Source organism: Mustela nigripes, chromosome 14, assembly GCF_022355385.1.
Source record: "Mustela nigripes isolate SB6536 chromosome 14, MUSNIG.SB6536, whole genome shotgun sequence".
NCBI lineage: Eukaryota > Metazoa > Chordata > Mammalia > Carnivora > Mustelidae > Mustela > Mustela nigripes.
In genome coordinates, this window is record NC_081570.1 from 47,502,765 (window position 1) to 47,526,527 (window position 23,763).

The window sequence follows — 23,763 nt, forward strand, 5'->3', positions numbered from 1 at the left end:
AGCAAGTCAAAGCTCACTAGCCTTACTTCTGAATCCAACCACAGTGGGTAAGAAGGACTGGATTTCTTTTCCCAGCTGAAACAACGAAAAGACCAGACAAAATATATGAAATAATGGTTTTCAAAACACTAGACCTCAAGAAGTGAAGGGCAACGATCCTTGAAAGGCAGAAATAAATAAGAGGAGCCCTACAACTGCCCCAGATCACTGCCTTGAGGGAGTTTCTGGGCTGTGGCAGGAGGGAGGAACTCAGGCAGAGTCTAGAAGACTCCACGTTGAAGAGATGAAGCTGATTTAAGAGCAGCAAAGGCAGATCGAATGCATAGGACCAGCACTGGACAGGAAAGAGACACATGGAAACAGGATGTTGATGATCTGCACAGGATTTTGGTCAGTGCACACATGTGAGGAAGCCATTGGAGACTGGGGAAAGAATCATCCAGAAGAGCTAGAGGGAACAATACCCAACACATGCATTTCTAAGTAATTCATGCGTCAAAGAAGAAACCAAAGGGGAGTTATATAGTATTTTGAACTGAATGAAAATGAAAACGCTATATATTAAAACTTATAGAATGTTGCTAAAGAAGTACTTACAGGAAAATTTATGCTTACATTAGTAAAGAAGGATTTCAAATAAATTACTTCTGCTTCTATCTTAAGAAACTAGAAACAGGTTGCCTGGGTGGCTCAGTCAGTTGAGTGACTGCCTTTGGCTTAGGTCATGATCCTGGAGTCCCAGGACTGAGTCCGTACATTGGGTTCCCTGTTCAGTGAAGAGTCTGCTTCTCCCTTTGACCTTTACCTTCTCATGCTCTCTCTCTCTCTTTCTCAATAAATATTATCTTAAAAAAAAAAAAAAAAGAAACTAGAAACAGAAGAGCAAATCAAAACCAAATGAGAAGAAGAAAGGTATGATAAGGATCAGAGCAGTAATCAGTGGCATAGAAAATGGAAAAACAATGAACAAAATTAAAAAAAAAAAAGCTGGTTCTTTGAGAAAAAAAGAAATCAGTAAACCTTCAGTTGGACAGGGAAAAAGAGGAGAGAAATGTTCACAGTCAGAAACAAGAAAGGTGATCACTACAGTATTAAAAGGAATATTGAGGAATATCATTAAGTAACTCTATGCCCATAAGGTTGACAAGTAAGATGAAATAGATAAATTCCTTGAAAGATGAAAACTACTAAAGCTCACTTGAGAAGACACAGATAACATGAATTGCCCTATATCAAGGAAATTGAATTTATAATTGAAAACCTATCCACAAATATAATTTTAGGTCCAATTTGTTTCACTGGATGCCTTCAACCAAACACATAGATGAAATACCAATTCTACACAAACTATTCCAGAAAATTGAGGAGGAGTGAATACTTTCCAACTCATTTAGGATGCCAGAATTAACCTGATACCAAAATAAACATAGATGGGAATAAAAACAAATAAACAAACAAAAACTACAGACCAATATTGCTCATGAACATAGGTGTAAAAATTCTAATTGGATCCATTCATATAGAAAATTAATGATACCTATGATGAAATGGAGTTTAATCCCAGGAATGAAAAGTTGATTTATCAATGACATTTATCGTATTAACAAAATATGGAAAAAACCCATATGTTCATCTCAATAGTTAAAATATCCATTCCTGATAAAAATTTCCAGCAAACTAGGAATAGCTGAAGGTTTTTCGTATTTATGAAAAACCTTTAGCTAGCATTATACTTGGTGGTGAAAAACATAAACACTTTCCCCCTAATATTGGGAACAATGGTATGGTCTCTCATCATATTTTATCAACATTACAGTGGAGTTTCTCCCAGTGCAGTAAGGCCAGAAAAAGAAATAAAGGGAACCCAGATTGGAGAGGAAGAAATAAAACTCTCTTTATTCTTTGATACTATAACTGTCTATATAGAAAATCTGATGGAATGCAAAAAAAAAAAAAAACTACTAGAACTAATAAGTGATTTTTGCATGACTGCAAGTTTCAAGATCAGCATTAAAAATCCATTGTTTTTCTATGTAGCTCCTGTTGTAAGAGAAAGCATTTACAATACCATCAAATGATGTGAAATACTCAGGGACAAATCTGGCAAAATATGTGCAAAACCTATACACTGCAAACTACAAAACATGGCTGAGAGAAATTAAAGAAGACTTAAGTAAATAGGTATTTAAATTTAAATTAAGTAAAACTAATACAGTTCCTCAGTCTCAATAGCCACATGTCAAGAGTCCAAAAATTCCACATGGCTAGATGTAATCTTAAAAGGTAGTCTCACTAAAGAAGACTCACTATCACCACTACGCTATACTGAAGGTGTTAGTTAATGCAAAAAGATCAACTAATAATTTGAGGAATAAATAATAGAAGATAAAGCTATATTGGTTTGCAGACAATATGGTTGTATGCCTGGTTAAACGAAGAGAGCCAACTAAAAGCTACAATAAACAAATAGATTATTCAGAAGGGAAGTGATATACAAAATTAACAAATAGAAATCAATAGTTTTCATATATACAAGTTACAATTATTTAGAATAGCAGGTATAACACACACAAAAAATTCCACTTAAAACACTGACTAAAATCTAAAATACCTAAGTGTTGACTTTATAAGAAATACACAACTGGATATGAAAAAAACTTTAAAACACTCCTGAACATCATGCAAGAAAACCTAAATGAGAATATATACCATATTTCTGAATAAAAACCTGCAATATAAATACATCAATTTTTCCAATGTTATTTTATAAATTTAAAACAAGCACATAAAAAAAATTTTTAAATAAAAAAATATTCTTTTTTAAAATACTAGACAAGCTGATTCTAAAAGGGCGCCTGGGTGGCTCAGTGGGTTAAGCCTCTGCTTTTGGCTTGGGTCATGATCTCAGGGTCCTGGGATCGAGCCCCACATCGGGCTCTCTGCTTGGCAGGAAGCCTGCCTCCCCCTCTCTGCCTGCCTCTCTGCCTACTTGTGATATCTCTGTCAGATAAATAAATAAAATCGTTAAAAAAATAAAAAATAAATAAAATTCTCATGATATAAGGAGCCATAATATCCAGGCAAATTAGGGAAAAGCAGACCAGTGTTAGAGGGTGGCTACCTTTAACAGCTAGTAACACAGATGATAAAACATCAGTGACTTAAACTATCTGGTATTAGTGCTTGAATTACTCTGGTCCAATGGAACAGAATGAGTCCAATAGGCCCACATGATACAACAATTTCACTTATAATAAAAGTGACATCTTGTATCTGGAAGGAAAAGATAACTATTCAGTAAGTAGTGTTGGGAGAAAAATGAGTAGTGTTCCTGTTATTATGGCTGCATAACAAACCACCCTAAAACTTAGTGCCTTCAAACTATGACATTTATTAGAAACAGTAACAACAACAAGAACAAAACAAAAACCATGACATTTATAGTACTCACAGATTCTGAGTGTCAGGATTTCTGGAAAAGCTCAGATGGACAGGTCTTTTAGATGAGGTGTCTCATGACATTGTAATCTGATGCTAGCTGGGTATGCAGTTATCTGAAGGCTTGATTGGGGCTATTGAATCCACTTCCGAGGTGGCTCATTCACATGATTGGCAAAATGCCGTTGGCTCTTTGCTGAGATCACTCCTCTCCATGTCAGGGTCCTTTCTTTTTCTTTCTTTTTTTCTTTTTTTAAGATTTTATTTATTTATTTCTCAGAGTGAGCACAGACAGAGAGGCAGGCAGAGGCAGAGGGAGAAGCAGGCTCCCTGCTGAGCAAGAAGCCAGATGTGGGACTCCATCCCAGGACGCTGGAATTGTGACCTGAGCCGAAGGCAGCCGCTTAATCAACTGAGCCACCCAGGCGTCCCCATGTCAGGGTCCTTACAGCGTGGTGGCTTGTGACTTTAGGAGTGAGTAATCCTGAGCCTAGGGTGAAAGATACAGTACCTTCTATGACCTAACCTTAGAAGACACATGCTACCTCTGCCATCATCTTTTCTTCGTCAGATACAAAGTTCCACCCAGTTCTATCTCTATGACACTGTCAGTGTCACATTGTAAGAGAATATGGGATGGAATATATATTTCACTGTGGCTGTCTTCGGAAAATACAAAGTGTCAGGGGGACACATTTGGATACACAACTTTCATCTATCAGTAGCTCATATTACAATTATGCCACAGGTATTCTTTTTGTTGTTGTTGTTGTTTTTAAAGATTTTATTTATTTATTTGGCAGACAGAAATCACAAGTAGGCAGAAAGGCAGGCAGAGAGAGAGGGGGAAGCAGGCTCCCTGCTGAGCAGAGAGCCCGATGTGGGCTTGATCCCAGGACCTGGGATTATGACCTGAGCCGAAGGCAGAGGCTTTAACCCACTGAGCCACCCAGGCGCCCCAGCCACGGGTATTCTAATATAGAAAGTGAATCCATAAAGTACGGGAAGAAAATGTGGAAAAGAAAATTCCTTTGCAACGTGAGACGCTAAAGTTATTTTAAACTAATTAAAATGCATAAAATTAAAATTATAATTCTTCAGTTTCAATAGCCACATTTCAAGGATGCAATAGCCACAAGTGGCAGAGATGCAGATATATATGTGGGGGGGATGGGCAGGCAGGGGGAAGAGCCTGTGCAAAGCCACAAGGAACCAAAAGAAAGCTAATGTTGCTGAAGCTCCGGGAACAAGCAGAAGAGCACTGCAAACTGGGGTGCAGAGGTTAGAGCATGCAGGACCAGAGGCCGGGGAGGCATAGGGAATTTGGAGTGACATGCTCAGACTTCCTAATTAGCAGGATTGCTACAGTTGCAGGGCAGGGAAATGGAGGGCAGGGAGTGAAGGAGGCAGAAGACCAGGCAAAAACTATGGAAAAGGAAGTTTGTGACTGGCCTGGAGCCATTAGCAGAAACCCTTCCCCAATGTGCACATGTCAAACCACCCTTTATGGACTAGGTTCCGTTCCAGAGGGCACTTCCAGAAAGCCAACAACAAACTTGAGACTCTTGATGAACAAGATAGTGTAACAGTTCAAGACCAAGTGAAAGGATGACCCAAAACACATGTGCTATTTAGCTTAGAGCCTTAGAAACCAGAAATCAGTGCATCTACCCTCACTCCGTGGGAGGGAGCTGCCAGGTCACAGAGGCCACACTGTCCCTAGAGAAGCCCACATCTCCCAAGGCCAAAGAGCGGAGGCTGAAGTTTTCTGGGCTTTCCCGAGGAGTTAGCAAGACTTACTTATTTTGAAGAAGCATAGACTTCCACCACGGCCCCCTCCCCCATTCTTTTTATAAAGGCATCAATCGTTTGAGTCACTTGGGAATAAAACTGTTTTGGTCGAGAAAATTTCTGTGGGCGCCCGAGGAGGAGTTGGTGCGGCTGCTGTCAGGGAACGGGAGAACATATGGTGGTCTGTTGTGAATGCGATCTGTTTTTTGTGTTGTTGTTAAACTTCCCCTCGTTAGCATTGGGGCTGTTATGTAAGAGCTCGAGGGTCCATATGGTTTGTTGCGTAAGATGCCAAGGAGGAACATGGCTCTCGGTTGCTCGGCTCCTCGTCCAGTTGTAGGTTTAGGGAAACATGTGATCCGCAGCATCACGTTTGCCTGATGGAGACAGTGGTTCTGGATTTGAATATCCGTTCTACCCCTGGTTAGCTGGGCGATCTTGGGCAAGTGACGTAGCCTCTCTGAGATCTGGAAGTCTCTGAGGCTTGATTCCCTTCCATGTAAAATGGAGAAAATAGTTACCAACTTCATGGAGTTGCTAAGCGGATACAGAACAGTTAATGTGAACTACAGTGTATTGTGTTTAGTTTTCAAGATTGCATGCTTTAGAAGTAATAGTTCTTCTTCTTCTTCTTTTTTTTTTAAAAGATTTTATTTATTTATTTGACAGAGAGGGAGATCACAAGTAGGAAGAGAGGAAGGCAGAGAGAGGGGGGAAGTAGGCTCCCCGCTGAGCAGAGAGCCCAATGTAGGTCTTGATCCCAGGACCCCGAGATCATGACCTGAGCTGAAGGCAGAGGCTTAACCCTCTGAGCCACCCAGGCGCCCTGAAATAATAGTTCTTTTAGGGGTGCCTGGGTGCCTCAGTTGGTTAGACATATGACTCTTGATTTTTAGCTTATGTCATGATCTGAGAGTTGTGAAAGCGACCTCCATTTCAGGCTCCATGCTGAGTGTGGATCCTGCTTAAGATTCTCTTTCTCCCTCTCCCTCTCCTGCTCACCCATTGCTTGGTGATAGAAAGAAAGAAAAGGAGGGAGGGAGGAAGAGAAATATTATTTCTTTTAAACCTCATAGAAATCCCTGGAGGTGGCTATTATTATCTTATAAATCTTATATATTATATATCTTACATATTTTTGAATTGTAATCAAACTATAGGAATTCATACTGAAAGGGGCTCAGTAGAAACCAAGTTCATGATCAGCTGGGGATATCTGTGTAAGGGTGAAGGGGGGCTTGTGGGGACTTGAGGGCTATTCTGGACTAAACTGATCTTCCCATGCTTCACAGCTGGGGAAACTGAGGCCCTGGCAAGGAAAAGTGATTTGTTTAAAATCAAATAATGAATATTGGAAGCAGCATCTGATTCCTGGTCAGTCTGATTCAGAGTCCTGGGCTCTTGCCCTGATTTTCTGACCTACAGATTCAAGACCAAGCTTCTGCAAAAGAACAAAAAAGGCAAAGAGAACTAACAATTATAGAGAGCACCTTCCCTGGGCTGGACGCTGTCTGCAAAACACTTTATAAACATTTCCTTTTGTCCTCATTTATAGCCCTATGATGTGGGCCACACTGGCCCCATTTTACAGAAGAGGAAATAGAGTCTCAGAGCCATCATCCAATTACCGAAGATCCCAGACCTGGAGAGGAAGGCTGACCTTTAGCTTCATCCCCGCCCTTGCCTGGTGATGCGAACCCACCCCCCAGGGCTAGCTAGTCATCTGCTCAGATTCTAGAGTTCAGCATCCCTGCTCTTTCACCCATAGAGCAAGCTGAGAAGCTTGAGGCAAGGAGCCTCACCTCTCTGGGCCTTCGTTTTTTCATCCTTAAGCAAGAACAGTCAGCATGCATTCCTCCAAGAACACTGTGGGGATTAAATAAGTCCAAGTATGTAAAATGATGACTAGAGAGTCTGGCCCATAGTAAGTGCTCTTTATACGTTAGTTAAAAACCCACAAATCCAGCACACGCGGCCTTCCCCCAGGCCCCAGAGAAGGAGCGGAGATGGTATGGCCCACGCCGAGCCCTGGGAGGCGGCAGCCAGACCCGGCCTCTCTGAGTCTTCCGCCTTGGCGCCGTGTCTGGCACCCGGCCCAGGACTGAGGAGTCCCCATTCCTCCCTCCTGTCAACTCAGCAGAACAAGCTGTTTCAAGGGAAGGTGGTTCCCCTTGAGAAAATGTTCTCACACGCCCTAGAGGCTCTTGCCCTGCACGTCTCAGCGATCAGCCTGGACAGGGCCTGGGCCCCACCCTGCGCAACCATTCTTTGCAAAGTCTGTGTCCCGCCAAGCCATAAAAGGTAGTGTGTGGTCAAAACAGCTGTTGTCTTGGGACACAGCCCCCTAGGGCTGTGGGATTGCTTTGAACTAGCTTTACTCCCGTGCCTCAGTTTCACCGCCCTTGAATATGGGCTGGTCATTTCTGGTGGTCTATTGGAATGAGGGTTGGGAGAGGCCAGTGGAGACCCTGCCTCTCCTACCTCATCTCTCCTGTCTTCCTCAAGCATCTGCAGTCCAGTCTCTGGCCCCCACCTAACCCCCATCACAACTGTGCCGGTCAAGGTCATTATTGTAACTGTAAATAACCTCCCAGCAGTAGTGGGAACACTCCCTCCCCGCTTAACCCTTGCCACTGTGTTCTCTTGGTTTGCCTTCTCTCTCTCTCTCTCTCTCTCTCTTTCTCTCTCTCTCAGTCCCCCCCATCCATACCCCCCACTTCTTATTCTCCTCTCAGGGGTCCTTTCTCTGCTGCAGTCCTTGAAAGGTGTGATTTCTCCAGGATTCGTTTCCTGACCTCCCTTCCCCTCACTTGGCTCGCTCTCAGAAGCACTGGCCCCTGGCTTCAGGTGCCACGCCCACACTCAGGACGCAGTCTATCTTGGAGTGCTCTCCTGCAGCCAGACCGTCTCTCCAGCTCCCTTTGGACCTCTCCTCCTGGCTGTCTGACAGCACCACCAAGCTCAACATGCCCCGACCTGCCCTTGACGCTCCTCGTCCTGCCCACCTCAGAGAACTGCATTCATTCAGTGATTGTGCAGTGGCATCTTCTGGCTGCCCAGTCCTGTCCTCCATGCGAAGCAGGGGACAGAACAGAGGCCCTGCTCTCCTTGCATTTACAATTCATCTGCCAAGATGTCCAATGACCAGGGACTCATTGTAGCTCCCTTCCTCCTTACCCTACACTTGCAATTGGACCCTGAGTCTTCTCCATTCTACTGTCATCATATCCTTGCCTTGGTCTCCCTCTTTCCAGGCCATTCTTGCTGCCATGGTTCAGGCAACTGCTTCTGGTTGACTTGGTTTACCAACCTTCAGTCTTGCCCCTTCTGATCTACCCTAGACTGCAGCCAGAGCCATGGTTTTTACAAACACGAGTCTGGTTATGCTACTCCTCTGCTTAAAGACTCCTGTGGCTTCTTCTCATGACCTTAAGGATGAGGTCTATTTAGCGGCTGAGTGTCAGTCAGTCAGGGGTCTACCAGAGAAAGAGAACCAGTCTGAGGTTAGGAGTCTATCCCTATCATCCATCTATCTATCTATCAAGAGATTTATTTCAAGGACTTGGTTCCTATGACTGTGGGGTTTTGCCCACATTATGGAAACTCATGGCCAGAAGCAGACACTGTAATTCCCAGGCAGACTTTCTTCCTCCTCAGGGAATCCTCAGTTTTGCTCTTAAGGGACATCAATGGATTAGATGTGACCTACCCAGATTAGTGAAGATAATCTTAAAGTCAACTGACCATGGTTGTTAACCATATCTACAAAACATCTTTAGGGTGTTTGATTAAATAACTGAGAACAATAGCCTAGCCAAGCTGACACAGAAAACTCACCATCACAACATGATACTTTTGGACCTGCTCCACACTTGTCTCCTTCACCTCTTTTCTTCTTTCTCTCCCCACCCTACAATCGAGGCTCAGTCACCCCTTGCACTGTGCCAGCTGGCCCCCTGCCACCTGTCCTTGCACAGGCCTGGAATCTTCCCCACCCCTTTCCTCGATAACTCCTATCTGTCTTTGAAACTACTCAGGTGCTGCCTCCTCAGGCAGCCTCCCCTGCCTTCACCCCTGCCCAGCCCTGGCACTTCAAGGCAGAACGTACTGCCTTCGAGTTTGCAGACCACCACCATTGCCATGAGATGGAGACTTCTCATTGGATGTGTGATCTGCCCCACTAGCTTGTGGACAGCTCCAGGACAAGAACTCAGTGGCTGTCCCTTTTCTTCTCAACCCTCTTCAGCCCCCCAATTCCAATCAACAATTATTTATTTACTACTATGTAAGACCCCGTCCACGCCAGTTAGACTGTAAGCTCCAGGGAAGTGGGAAATCATGACTGTCTTGCTCTGTGTAGGATCCCTAGGACCCACCTGTGCACCTGGCACATAGTAGATGCTTAGTGAATATTTTCTGAGTGGATAAACTGAAATTTATTTGAATGAATTGAAAGATAAATACTTAAGTTCTGGCCATTATTTGGGTGGGGGCTGTAAATCATCCTATCATATAGAACCATTAATAAGGACAAGGGCTTGCCTTCATGGAGCTTACATTCCAAGGAGGTGAGAGAGACAGCAACTAAATAAACATAAGTAATCAGGATAGAGAAAATAAAAATACAAGATGACTGTGTAAATAAATGAGGGGCTACAAATGAATGAACAAATGGCTGGAAAAATACATCTATCTTGCTTCCTCAGGTGGAAGCAACACATGGGGTAGGAGAGTAGTAGAATGAGCACTGGATTCAGAGCATGGATTAGAAAGGTCTGACTCTGTTCTTTGCTGCTGACCTGTGACTGGGTGAATAGGCTAGTCCATTAGCACCTAGGTTGCAGATGTGTGATAATGGGATGACTGCAACTGCTCTGTTTCTCTCACAGGTCTATCACACAGCAAGAGAAAACCAGCATAGAAGAACTTAGCCACTGTGAAACTCCGTACAGATGTTAAGGGTCATCATTGATACTCTAATTGTTGGAAACAGAGGAGGTTAGTTAATTGCATTGTTTAGTTGTTGAGAGGCAGAAAGGAATTTTGGCTGGAGACAGATCTGAGTTTCTGTTCCATTTTGGCCACTTAGTGGTGAGCTGAGTGACCCTGAACATGCCTCAGTTTCCTAATCTATAAAAATGGGGAGAAGATTTGTACCCACTTCATAAAGTTATTGCCAGCTTTAAATAAGAAAGTCCCTTCCAAGTGCTTGGCCTCGAGTTGAGCCCCTACGAAGGGGCTCAGTTAATATTAGCTATTAATAGTCATTCTGTCAGTCATTGGTGGCTGTTCATAAATGGAGCCATTCATGGTTCAGTTTCTCAAGTCTCACATTTCTACCAGGAAACTTCCCGAGTCTTTATGCACCAACACCTGCGATTATGCAAAACTTCATTGAAAACCACCATCAGCGTTCATATCCAGAACATAAACAAATGAAGAATTTGCTGTTCGATACCATCCCTCCCAGCTTTCCAAAAAATCATTTTCTGGAATACAGAGAGAGATGCACTCTTTATTTTTATAGAAAACAAGTGTTCTTGGTTTTATGATCATATAACCCTGGACCTGTTATGTTTTTTCATGTAATGCATTTACATTAGAAACTCCATAAAGGAGTACTTGTCAAGAGAAAACACAGCTGGTGCCCAATTACAGAGGTGACTGGGACTAATCGGCCAGTGGAGCTCTTAATTAAGCTGGACCCCAAACTGCAGGAGAGACAGCTGCTGAGGAACCATCGGGGCGCCACATACTTCCCTAAAGGCAGTGAATGAGAAGGGCAGAAGGTTTTCTTCAAGGGGCAGAGTTGGTGATTTCAGTGACCTCTGAATTTAAGATTTAAAGGCTGGCTTTGTAAAAGCTGATGCCTTATTTTGGCTCAGTCCTTTCCCTAAGAGGAAGCTCGACTCGACTCAGGTTTCAGCTCTTGTGTTATTTGTCATCACTAGACCCTGGAAATTTCCAGAAGGGGAAGGGAGATGGTCAACTTCAGGAAGTCCTTCAGTGATGAACTGTCTGCACTTCTCCCCTGCATGGCCATCTTCAGATAACTGCTTCTTCTTTACCAGCCTGCCATCGACAACACCTCGCTCTCGCCCACTCTGGCCCATCTCTGCTGCCTTCTCTGCTCCTCCTCCCACACTGCCCTCTAGACCCCATTTGCACCAGATACCCTTTACTGAAAGCCTGGATGCTTTGTGTACCTATCTCCAGACCTTAAGTGGAACCTATATCCCTTGCTCTCTCTGTGGAGATGGCCCATTTTTCTATATCCCCCAACCTCAGGGTCAAGAAGCAAGATCAATTTCTTCTTTGTCCCCGAGTTCTACTTAACCTTAATCCTTTGCCCTCTGTGACACACACGCACACACAACCTACCAGGCAATTGTTAGCCACGTTTGGGAGGAGACGTTGTACCTGCTATGCGCTGAGTAGTTGCTGTGTATGTGTATTTGTAAGGTAGGATGAAGTGTGGTCTAGGGGCCTGTGGCCTGAGGATCTCCTGGGGACTTCTCAGAAATGCAAATTCTCAGGCCACCCCAAGCCTCTAGGGGAGGGGGCCCCACAACTTGCTTTAAGAAGCCCCCCAAGGGGTTCTAATGTGCTCATCCATGTTGGAGAACCGCTGGTTAGCATGTAAGAGAATGGGCTCTAAAGCCCATCTACCTGAATTCAAATCCCACTTCCAACACACACTGGCATGTTACCTTGGCCAACTGCTGTGCTAGATGCTTCTTTTCCTCATCTGTATGGTGGGAATAAAAATGGTCCTACTCTGTAGTGTGTCCCAAGAGAAGCGAAGCAGCTGTAGATCTACAATGTTTAGAACAGTGTCTAGCATGTAATAAGCTCTCATGAATGGTGAACTATTTTAGGACTATTGGAAATTTTATCAGACCCCTGGTCCTAGGTTGTTTGCATCTGGTTGTGTTCATCTATGTCTTTTCGGTGGCTCTTCTCCATCGGGTGCTTCTCCAGCTTTCCAGTGCAGAGGAAGTTGGGTTTCCACACACATCTTTCTTAGAGGTCTTATACTTCATGTTTCCATGTTTGACTATTTGAAAATAGCTTCTAAACCTCATCTCCTGGTAAAGTGGACAGCCGAGGAATCCTCCCATAGATCCCCATTCTTCCCCAGGAATGGAAGCTGGCTCCATGTGCCAGAGCCTTTGACCTCAGTCCCAGGGACCCTCATCCTCACTCCACTCCAGCCATCCCCATTCAGAGTCACACCTGGCTCTTATCTGGATTGGCTGCTGCTCCACCCCTGAAATTTCAAATTGCAGGGTCCCATTCTCCAACACTTTCCTCCCTCTCATCACTCCAGAGCTCTCCTCATCCTGGTTCTTGGATCTCCTCCTGAATATCAGGCTCTAGACCTTCCTCCCTCCTTTTATTCCTAGCCTTTCAGACTTTTCTGGCTTCTTATCCTTGCCATGACTCTTCTCCAGCCACACTGGACAGATAGTATGAGCAAGAAATCAACTTTTCTGTTTGTCAACCACTTAAAATGGTTTTTGTTTTTGTTTTAGATTCCTGCAGCATGGCATGTCTCATCCTTACTGCGGCAACTGCACTCCAGGTGGGTGTGAAAATGAAAGGAGTTCATGTGAGCAGAGGGCACCAGGCCCAGTGCCTGCCCTGTGATTATTGCTCTGGGAATATTAGCTATTACTCTGACCACCAGCAACCATATGGCCCATGTCATTACTTTGTGATGTGTCTGCAAATCCCCAATTGAACTGCTATACACTAGTGATTCTAAACTGTATCCTTTATCTTCCCACCAAAACCCTGGCCTTTGTTGGGAAAATAGAAGCAATCAGGTAGAACTTTTCCAATCACTGTTCTCTAAATCTACAAGTTTCAACCTCCTCCTGTTGTAGAGGTAGTTGGTTTCTGGGGTTGTGCTCCTGACCACTGAAATTGGAGGACAGTAGGAGTGGTTTCTAAGACTGGGAAAGGCTGAGCATCCATCCAACCATCCAACCGCCCATCCATCCATCCATCCATCCATCATAAATACCTAGCAGGAAGGGGCCTGGAGCCTGGAGAAATGTGATTTGAAGATGAAGAGAAGATTGAGGTCTCAAGGGATAACCAGTCTGGACTTCTTTTCTTTCTAAATCAGCACTTCCTATGCCATCTCCTGCCCGCCCACCCAGGTACATGGAGTGGTCAAAGGTGGGCAGTGGGAGGACTGGACTGAAGGTCCCACTCTAGGCATCCTGTCACCACCTGGGTATGTGACGAAAGGCAAAAAGGCCAGTGAGGAGGCCGTGAAGAAAGCCTGAGGAAGGTGGTGGAGTGGGGGATACCCCTTCGAGCTTCTGTTACTCTCCTGGGTTATGTGAGCAACTGACAGAACAAGAAAGGCCCGTGCACTTCCCCCATCTCCAGGCAGGCTTCTTTACAACCCCAGGCAGACAGACAAACAGATGGTGATGTTTTCCTTTCCAGACAGCATCCTCAGCAGCTGCCACTGACTCAGCCTCTCCACCTCTGTCTGGGTGCGGTAGGCAGGCAGCTTGATCCCCAGGGTTGACAGTGTACGTGGCACGAGGTGTCAAGTCACAGACATCTGCAGACGTGGAGACCTTTGATTTTTGCCCAAGGCCCAGGACGTTTGCTTCAAGGCCAGGACTCTCCTTCACCTGTCACTCAGCCTCACCAGCCAGCTCTGGACCCCAACAACCATCAGCCCCCTTCGTGGACATGCAGATGGAGAGTCCTTGGAGGCACAGCAGGTCTCAGCTGAAAGGGTGCTAGAGATTGGCCAGCATTCCCCCTTGAGGAGAAAAAAAAACCATGTGTCCCTTCTGGAGAAACCTGGTAGTCCCAGGTGCAGCCCCTGCTGAACTAAGTAGGCAGAAAACCCCAGATGCCCCATATTTCTGGTCAAAGAAAATGCTTTAGTATGTAGTATTAATACATTTGCCTTTATACCCATGCCATTGCAAAGTGTAATTGTGCACATACACACGCACACACACACACACACACACACACGTGTGTGTATGTATACATGTATATGTGTATTTATGTCGATATTTATATATGGGGACAGGGGCCCATGAAGCCACAGGTGCCTAAAAAGCCTACGTAAGTCCCATTGCAGCCCTGCCCTGCACCTCTTGGGGGCTGTTCCCTCATCTGGAAAGCGCAGGTCACGGCAGCATCGACACCGTGGACCATGGCTGTGCCCCGGCTCTCCCTGAGCTAGCTCTCACCTCTGCCCTTCCAGGTTCACCGAGGTGGGAAGGCTCCCACGGAACATAACATCCAGTCCCTTCACGTCGCATCAAGGCCTCTCTCTGCTGATCCCCCCGAACTCCTACTGCTTTCCCCCAACACAGCTCTCCGGCTAGATGCCCCGAGCCTGGCGCTGACTGTTTCTGGACCAAGCTGAGTGTCCAGGGCAGCATGCCTGTGTACACTCAGGGTGCCCTTTCCTTCGAAAGTACCCCCTCTTCTCTGCCTGGTGGTCTCCGACTCATAGCACCACTGCGTGATTTGTGGGATCCCAGGCAAAATGAAAATGTGGGGCCTCTTGTTCAAAAATTTTAAGAACTTCAAGATGGCAATGCAGAGCCTAAAACCAAGTTCTGAGCCCTTCTGAGCATGGGGCTAGGTGTGACTGCACTAGCTGCCTGCCCAGGGAGCTGGGTCTGCCTCCCTCTCTTCTGAGGTCGACTGGCGTATCACCTGCTCTTTGCAGCTGCCCTTGCTCCCCCAGACAAACAATAGGAAGTCAGTAAATGAAGCATTTCTTATATTCCAGGCCCCATGCCAAGCACTTTACAGCGAAGGTCTTGTTGAACCCCCATCACTGCCCCATGAAGTAGGGAGAAATTTGGTCCCCATTTTGCAGATGGGGAAATAGAGTTTCAGTGAGCAGGTGGCTGAAGTGGCCTTTAAATCAAGGGCTGCCCAAGTCCAGAGCTCATGCTTTCACCGGCTGGACTGTACCAGCCCTTCTGACCCCATGGCCTCTTGAGCTTACCTCTGCCTTCTAATTTCTAAAAGCTCCAGGCCCAGGCCCTGCTCCCTCAGTCCCTGGGTACCCATCGTCCCAGCACCTCTGGCCCCGCAAACATCCCAAGAGGCCAATGCCCCTTCTTCCCAGTCCAGAGTAGCTTCCTGTTTCCTAGGAGACAGACACCTGGGAATTATCTGTCAGCTTTCTCACACTGCCTGTGACCCCAAGACTGGGCTGTGTGGTCTCTGTAGGGTTTCATGAGCCCCATGCCTCACCCCCAGTGCCCGTCTTATTTCAAACGCTCCTTCTCCTTTGCCAGGCCTCAAAGTCCTCCTCACTTACCTGTCTTTTTCTCTAATCTGTCTGACCTGAGGCCATCTTGCCTTATATCTTATCTTATTTTATTTGTTTATTTATTCTTAGAGAGAGAGAGAATCTTAAGCAGCCTCCGCACTTAGTGCAAAACTGACACAAGACTTGATTTCAGGACCCTGAGATCATGACCTGAGCTAAAATCAGGAGTCAGATGCCTAGCCAACCGGGCTAAAGACACGTGCCCTACCATCCTGACTCTTTAAAAATGCAAACCTGATCATGTCTTTCCTCTCATAGATCCTTCTGTGGCTCCCTGTGTTCCGCTGGTCCCATAGCCTGCTACGTGAGACCCTGCCTCTCCTTGACTAGACTCCTCCCACATGATCATGGCTGATTACTTATTTGAAATTCTCGGAGCGAGTCATGCTTTCTCATGCTCCCATGACTGTGCTCTGATGCTCTCCACCTGAAATGGTCTTCCCAGAACTCTTAGAAAACTCCTTCCAACAAGCTGAGACTGATTCAGCCTCACCTCCTCCAGGCAGGCTTCCACACAGGTCCTTCCAAAGGCTGCATAAGGGCTTCTCCTCCTGCACCTGCCGTCCTTGCCCGCCCCATGACTCTCAGAGCCCTCCTTTGGCCCAGCACTAATTTTTGTCTATCTCGGGGTTCGACCCTTTGGAAAGGAGGGACCACATCTAATTCATTTTGTCTTGCTGACCTCTGGCACTTGACTTCCTTTGCGATCTAGAAAGGACTCCGCAGTATTTTCTGAATAAAATCTACAGACGAATGACAGGTGGGCCAAAATGTATCTGACCCTGTTCACCTGCATGGATGACACCAGGGACCCCATTAAAGCGCAAGTGGCCACAGCTCAGCTCTTCACCCAGCAGAAGACAGGTATGCAGGTTAGACTAGGAGCACTGATGACTCTGGAAGGAAGACGGACCACTGGATCGATTGTGCTTGTAGCTTCTGAGGGGAGACTTCCATTCTCATGGAGAGGAGACAGGTAAGTGTACTTAGAGAATGAAGCCAATTGGTTTAAAAACTGAGACCCTAATTTCAGCAAAAAGCAAAAAGTTGTATAAAGACTTAATGTGATATGGTTCAGCTGTCATTCACATGGTCACCTGACTATAAACACTACATTCTAACCAGATAATATGCTGGAACTAGACGGGGAAGCTAGGGGAGGAGGGTGGCTTTGTGGGGAAAGGTATTCAATGCTCTTCCTCCATTGTAGCAGGTCAGTAGGACCCATGTCAGACAGAAAACGAAGAAAGAGATGTTTAAACCCATGATTTAGAAATACAAAGTTAAGGGGTGCCCGGGTGGCTCAGTGGGTTAAGTCTCTGCCTTCAGCTCAGGTCATGATCTCAGGGTCCTGGGATTGAGCCCCACATCGGGCTCTCTGCTCAGCAGGGAGCCTGCTTCCCCCTCTCTCTCTGCCTCTCTGCCTACTTGTGATCTCTCTCTTACTCTGTCAAATAAATAAATTTTTAAAAATTAAAAAAAAAAAAAAAAGAAGAAATACAAAGTTAAATACTTGAAGCAGTCTTGGCCGGTGGCTGCCTTTGGGCGGTAAGATTGGAGTGTGTAGGGACTCCGGGTTAGGGAAAGGGCCTTTTAGAACTATCCATCCTTTTGCACTCAGCCCATGCTCTTGGTAAAACACTCATCATTTTGTTAAACATTGTGATTTGAAGGTAGCGATCTGTTGGGAAGCAGGCATCCCTAGCCTATCAGTCTGACTAATCTGAAACAGCACTGTGGGCAGTTCACCCAAGCCCTCCAGCCCTGGAACCGGACTGGGCTGGGTCACCGCGCCTGCCCTTAGTGACCTGACCCCACCCTCCCATGCACCACACCTTGGGCTCTCCCGAGACCGGTCTCCTCCCCTATCTGTAGGCACGACATCTTCCTTGTCTGGGCTTTTGCTCGGGCCCTGCCCTCAGTGTCTGCCAACAGCTCTCCTCCCTTCTGCTCCCTGGCGCCTCCCCCACCACGCTAAGACGACTCGAGACAAGTGCGTTGTTCCCTTCTCCCAGGCCTGCTCTGTAGACATTACGGAGCTTTGATAAGGCTACACCTGCCTTCCCCTGAGCCTTTACTAGATTCAGGTAGGAAGGCTTGAGGAACCAAAGTCCAGATCTACCGGTACTATTCCTAGTCTCACTGAGTCTGCTTCTTCATCTGGAAACTTGAGATCTTTGGGCCTACTACCCGCCAGGATGTTCGTGAGAGTCGTCTGATGGGCCAGTGTGGGAGAGCGCCTGCCGGCCACCTAGTTCCAGTCCCCTCTTCTCTAGACACTTTCCCCGGACAGCAGCCTCAGGAGCAGCAGGCTAACAGCTCTCAGGTGTGGACAGTGGGACGGCCCTGCCCCGAGTCATGTATCATCTCATTTAATTCCTGCACCAGGGAGCATTATCCCCATTTCACAGATGAGGAGACGAAGGGCTCACGCTGATGAATATACGTATCGCCCCCCCCCCCCCACATCAGACCACAAGCAGCTCAGAGGCAGGGAGAACTGCCACCCACGTTCAAAGCCGTGTCATTCACAACAGCCAAAATCTAGAAGCATTCCGTGTCCACCCATGGGTGGATGGATAAACCAGTGTCATACGACGTACGATGGAATATTACCCAGCTTCAGAGAACGGAGAAGTTCTGACACGTGCTACGACACGGAGGAAGCTTCGGGAAACAATGCTAAGTGGAATGAGCCAAACATCGTGTGACTCTGCTGATAGGAAAATGAGTTTCACATTCGTAGACACAAAGTAGCGATGGTGGTTGCCAGGGGCCGGAGGGCTGGAAGAATGGGGACTTGGCGTTTAATGGGTATAGAGTTTCAGTTTGGAAGAGTGAAAAAGCTGTGGGCGTGGATGGTGGAGCTGGCTGTCCTACAGTGGCAACCTACTTGAACTGTGTACCTACGAATGTTAAGATGGTAAGCTGGGTGTTATAGGCTTCACCACAAGAAAATTAAAAAAAAAAAAAGATAAAGTTAAGACAGAAGTTAGGATAGGGGTTACCAAGCGCTGGGATGAGAGGGGAAGGATGAATCCTTTTTTAATAGCTACAGAGTTTGCTGTGGAGAGGAAAATGGGTATAGATAGCAGTCATGGTCACACCACACTGCGAATAGTTAAAATGATGCATAATATATTGTGAATATCTCCCCCCCAACACACACACACAGACGAGGCATTGAGCCCCTGTGTCACAATAACTTTTCTACCCCCAGAGTCTCCAGCAGGGCCTGGCACAGAGTGGGCGCTCAGAAGTGTTTCTCAATTCGTAAAAGCTTCTGTTGCGAGTGCCACGGATGTGTGGGACCCCCCAGGCCACGGATGTGTGGGACCCCCCAGGACACAGAGGGTCAGCGTTACCGACACTGCAATGACACACTGAGAGAGCTGCTATTCATTCCTGGGCATTTTAGATACACATCCTAAGAACTAGCAATTACAAAGTACTTATTCTATGCTAGATACTGTTCCACAAGGTTCCCTGCCTTACAACAATACCTCTGAGATTGTTAGGATTATAATCACTATTTTGTGCCTGAGAAAGCAGAGATACAGGGCAGTGAAATTGCTTGCCAGTGGTCACACAGTCAAACCCGAGTGGAAACACGGACCTGCCCCCAGGGAAGTCTGGTTTGCTCAAGGATCCTGGTCTGGGCTTCTGCAGGGTGCTGTGCTGTCCCTGACTTGTCTGCATTCTCCCCAGCGCTCCCCAGGAGGGCAGACAGCGCACCTTCCAGAGGAGGAGGGAAGTAAGGAGTGGGCTTTGGCCGGGAACCAGCCCAGGCCTGGTTCAAGACCTGGCCTGGGTTTTGTTGATTATGTGACCCTGGACCAGCGACCGCACCTCTAATCCTCTGGACTCTCACCTGTGCCATCGCTGTAGCAACAGTATCCATCTCACAAGGTTTTTGTGGGGATTAAATAAATTAGTAAGTATACACCTCTTAGTGAGGGTGGTGTTAAGGCGTGGGAAGCACCCACGAGGTGGGAAGCAGGATCGCACTCCCCGACTTCCTGGAATGATCTTGGGCAACTTTGCTTCCTCTCTGCGCCCTGCTGATCTCAGTTATGAAACCGAACTGCTAAAACCAACCCCACAGGTTTGTGGTGAGGATTAAGCCAACACCATGTTTTGTATTTATATCTATTTATAACTCTAGCTCATTCTGCAAAAGTATTCAAGGCAGCTAACGACAATACAGGATTATTTTTAACTTGAAAATGCAGAATTTGGGGCAAAGAGAGAGGGATGGCAAGGGGGGAAAAAGAGGACATGAGGTGATTTTTTTAAAGGGCCCAGCGGCCCTGGCACAGATGAGGCACTCGATGTGTATCTAGCATTATCTTCCGGTGGTAACGTCTGGTCTTGCTGAGTCTGGGGACTCGAGATGCAGGAAGTGACAGCCTTGACTTGGCATGAGAGGTGAGAGGGACTTCACTGGGCTCAGGGAAAGGAAAGTAGAGGGGGGCTTTGTCGGTTGGGGTCCTCCATCTCCATTCAGAGAAGCTCAGACTTTGTTTGCTTTACACACTGGCCTTCTTCGTAAGATTTCACTTAAAGTGTTCTACGACTTATAGAGAGAGAAGACAAAGGGAAACTATTAAAAAAGGAAAGAAAGGGAAGCAGGAAAGGAAGGAAGGAAGGGGAAGGGGGTGAGCAAGGAAAGGGAAGAAGGAACAAATGGAGAAAAGCACTGGTAAATTTCTTTCGATTTAAAGAGACATACGGAGGCTCAGAGGAAGGCCGCGAAGGCAATTGGCTTCTTCTATCTTTTTGTAGGACTTTTCATACGGAGAAACCCACCCAACACAAAACAAATCCTTTATTAATGGATCTCCAGGCAGCAAACATTCCTGGGGCCCCTCCTACGCTCACACCATCATGCTAGGAACAGGGCTGTGAAAAGACACATTCGTGCCCCAGGAGTTCACAGTCTCGAAGCAGGGTCAGAGGTCCAGAGACCAGAATGAAAGGTGCCACCACAGGCTGAGCCTGTCCATGGGAGAGTCGGCCCCAGTGGAGGGCCCAGGACAGCTTCACAGAGGAGCGTGTGCTGAGCTCAGTCTCCAGAAAAGAGTCGGGTTTTGTTAAGGAGCCTGCGTGAGGAGAAGTTCACCCTGTTTTCCTGATCTCAGCATGCCCTGCATTTTCTGTCACTACTTGTTATTACCTGTTTAACTGTCTTCGTTGCCAGGCTCTCGGTAATCTGTGGGCAGGAACCCTGTGCATTCCCCATGCTGCATCCAATACCCCCAGCACAGGAGAAGGAAAGAATGAGGGAAGGAGGAAGGTAGAATCCAGCGGTGGGAAGCAATAGGGTTCCAAGAATTGGGGGTTGTTCTGGATGGTTCTAGGCGTCCACAGATGACTTGAGTCCAATCAGACATTGACAGGATTTTATCCGGTGATGATGATGTCCTGATTTTGGATTCAGAGAATAGGGAACTCTTCATGGTAAAGGTATGGTAGCAGATCTAATGTTGGAGGAATCTGGAATCTCGGGTTTGAATGACCTTCAGGGCCCTTCGGTAACCCCAGGCTCCACTCATCCAACAGATCACGGACCATGTACAATGAACAGGAAAAGTGGTCCCTGTGCCCCAGAGACTTGTCCGTCCTGGCGTCGTAGTTAGCGGCCTTCACTGTCCTGTGGGGCGAGCTATGGAATACATCTTCTGGCCTTACTAGACCACAGCTGTCCATAGTTTTGAGTGTTCACTTTGTAGGATGAGTTTAACTTACTATTAATTTCGTGGACTCTAAAATGTGATAGATCACGGGGCACACTCCAATTTTAGAGATGCCTGAATCAGTATCTTAGAATGTAAGAGCACTGGTACAGGGATCCTTAATTTTTTATAATAAGTTACGTGATACTGTATGTACTTTTGAGAACCCGAAGCTCAGAAGGCTACCCACTTTGTCCTCAAACCCCCGACTCGCACTTAGCAGAGCCATGTGGTTTCAAGGGCTCCTTCTCTCCCCCACTCCCTCCCACCTTTCTGTTGCCACCCAGAGCATCAAGAGGTCCGTTCCATCATCTTTCAAGGCCTTTCTAAGATTTCGGTCAATTTTGCTCTGCCCCCTTTCGGCAAAGCTCTGCCCCCTTCTCCTGGCCGCCGAGCCTGGAACTATTTGGCAGAGTTATCTTGCTGCCTGTTCCTTACATTCTCTGAGCGGGCAGACCAGTCTCCCCCCATCATCTCATAAATTGCCTAATGAGCCCAGAGCTCCTCTGTGGCCCACGTCCTCTAGTCTGTCGCTTGCGTAGAGCACTCCTGTTTTCCTCATAGACTCGGGCACCCCTCCAAGAACTGGGGTGTGATGGGTGCCTCTTCCTTGCTCCTCCCCCTCTTCTTCTTCTTCTTCTTCTTCTTCTTCTTCTTCTCTCTCTCTCTCTTTTTTTTTTTCCCCCTGTTGTTTTTGTATTAACAAAAGATGAGCCTGCTCACACCCCCGGCAAAATTCTCCGCCGTCACCCATGTACCTCTGATGCGCATGTGGCAAACCAGGGCAAGGCAGACTAGTCGGTGGGAGAAACCCTGGTTTCCGATGGCCCGGGGCCTTGTCTCCTGCTCGTGCTAGAACTTTAGAAGGAAGATGGGCCCATGCCGATCAGACCCAAACTAGCAAGATAATGGATACAAGGAACAGGTGGGGTCTGGCTTGTTCCTAAATATAGTCGTTGATTTCCACAGATCCGCCGGTAGGTAGATGGAAGAGCTGGTACGGGTTTTGGGGTCCGCAAGGGTGGTCCCTCATGGAGCAGAGGAAGATGGGATGCCCAGAGTCATGAAGGGGCAGGACTGAGGTCACACCGCAGTCATGGCAAGAACTGTTACTTACACAGATTGAGTATTAAGACATATCCCATTGCTGGAGGCAAGTGCAGATGCCAGGAAGGGTGACTGGCCTGGGTGACTGATGGTGGGTGCAGATCGCCCTCCTGGACCCGAATCCACAGCCTCTGCTGGAGCTTCTCATCTTCCTTCCCCAGAAGCCGCCCCAGCTGTCTGCTTTGAGCTTCCGGTCAGAGGTTTGCATCAGGTTCTCCCTGTTCCTGCTCCCCTCTGACCTTGTGCTCTAGACATTTAGACTGCACTTGAGCCTCATGAAGGAGACCTTGCCTTATATCTGTGCCAGAGCCCTGGCTCCTGCCTTGTCCTTCGGCCAGTTTCCCAGAAGGCCAAGTATGGTCCCTGCTTCCTTCATCCCTGCTGGCAGGCTGTTTTTCCTACAGCTGGAAATACCCCTGGCAGCTTGGCCCAACTGTCTGGAGTGGCACTGACCCCTCCAGGCCTGAATTCCACATTGACATGACAACCAGGGTATCTGGGGGTCACTGGGTCTGCCCCAGCCCAGGGTCTGCCTCTCTCTGATGGTCAGACCCTGATCCTGGCATACAAGATGGTTTTTCAAGCTTGCCATCTGTTTGACTTTAGCTTTTGGAAAACTGTCTTCCCTCTTTCATGCAACCAGTGCTTATGGGATGACTGACTCCCAAAGGCAGTGGTTCTCAGCCTTGAGTGTGGTTTAGAATCAGCCCAGGAGCTTGGTAAATGGGCCCATACCCTTAGCGATTCTGGTCCCATGGCTCTGGGGCTTGGCCCTTGGGAGCTGCATTTTTGATGAGACTGCTTGGTGATTCTGAGACAGATGCTAAGAGAAAACATGTTGGAGAAATCTTGTTCTTCTCAAAGAAGGGTAGAGGTTCATGAAGATAATAGGAATCCCACATATGCACGTTCGATGGCACAACGTACAAGGCAATGTTAGTTCAGCTTCACCACCCTTGGATTAAAACAAAACCCAAAGGAAACCAAATGTATCTCTGAACTAGTACAGAAAACAAAGACTCTGGAGTCAGAGAGTTATGGTCCCCTGGACAAGTCACCTAAACTTTCTAACACTGTGTTTGCTTGTCTGCTTACTGGGGATCTTAATCCTACCTTAGAGCATTGAGTGACATATTGTAAGTGACATGACCATTTTAACACCCGGAAAGTGTTTGGAGAACCAAGGAAGAAACAAAGGTAAGGTTTGCCAAGAACTGGGCACGGGACCTCCTATGCACTGTATCTTCGGCTTCTCAAGGCAACCTGCAAGGGAGGGGTACTGATTCCTCCACTTGGGAGTCCCCAGAGTGGCTTGTCCGTGGCTCGTCACTAAGCTAGCCACGAGGGTGGAATTCA

At 46.8% G+C, this 23,763-nt stretch overlaps 1 long non-coding RNA gene across 1 annotated transcript in view; it reads left to right on the forward strand.

Annotated features, from left to right (window-relative positions):
* Window positions 1-14,171, forward strand: part of LOC132001809 (uncharacterized) — a 32,409-nt gene extending 18,238 nt beyond the window's left edge. Inside the window, exon 5 of the long non-coding RNA XR_009399683.1 lies at window positions 12,765-14,171. This is a non-coding gene — a long non-coding RNA (uncharacterized LOC132001809). The remainder of the gene's footprint in view (window positions 1-12,764) is intronic.
* The last annotated feature ends 9,592 nt before the right edge of the window (window positions 14,172-23,763 follow it).